Source organism: Oryzias melastigma, linkage group LG2 (genome assembly GCF_002922805.2).
Source record: "Oryzias melastigma strain HK-1 linkage group LG2, ASM292280v2, whole genome shotgun sequence".
In the NCBI taxonomy this organism is placed as follows: domain Eukaryota; kingdom Metazoa; phylum Chordata; class Actinopteri; order Beloniformes; family Adrianichthyidae; genus Oryzias; species Oryzias melastigma.
In genome coordinates, this window is record NC_050513.1 from 17,330,158 (window position 1) to 17,331,083 (window position 926).

Sequence of the window (926 nt, forward strand, 5' to 3'; positions counted from 1 at the left end):
AAAAATATTGTGACCTGGATCAAAGATTGTTCAAGGTGTCATAAGGTTCTCATTATTTGTCCAATCCTAGAAAGGAGGCTATCATTGCAAGGGTAATCAAAAGAACTATATGAATTAAATTACATTGGATATCACATCAATATTTATTTCCATTTTATTAAATAATAATACATCTGCTCCTGTCTGTAGAGATTGGCTGCAACCAATCAGCTTGTTAAAAACCGGTCATGTGACCTTATGTTCCAGCATTCACTGTTTTGGCAGGGAAAATTGTTCCTGAATGTTACTTTCCATTAGAATTAGCAAAATTGTGGACCTTATTATCATTAGAAGTGCTTGAAAGTTTGCTACCCACTAATCTAGTAACGGTCATTCTAAGAAGAAAAGAGCGCTGCAGCTGCACGCGGGTCTAAAGGCTCGTCTGGCAGAGCAAAACACCCGCACGTGTTTGCAACCTGCAGTAGCGCCAAAGCAAAATGATCATATATCTTTCAAAGTATAGTGATAAATATCCAACTGCTTGTAATAATAAGACAAGTAATCAATAAACATTTGCGCATTTTTATCTTTGCCCAACTTACCTTTGATTGGAACATTTTGGGTGATTGTCTGCCAGAAAAAAGTTGCTCCAGCCGACTGTAAACAAGATCGGAACGTGCGTCATCTCTGATCATCCTACAGAAAACTGTTTAAAAAAAGTTCCTAGGTAAATATTGAAATTAAATCTGCCGGGAGGGGAGGAATACAGACGGTATTTTGGGTGCATTTTCAGGAAAACTAGTTTGAGGAGAGAACTTCTATGTCTCTCCTCAAATCTAAAAGATTTTTTTGTCAATGTTTTGCTGGGGGGGAAGCTGCCCCCCTTTGCCACCCTGAAGCTCTGCCCCCGCCATGGAACAGATTAAGATGACACAACACATGTCTGA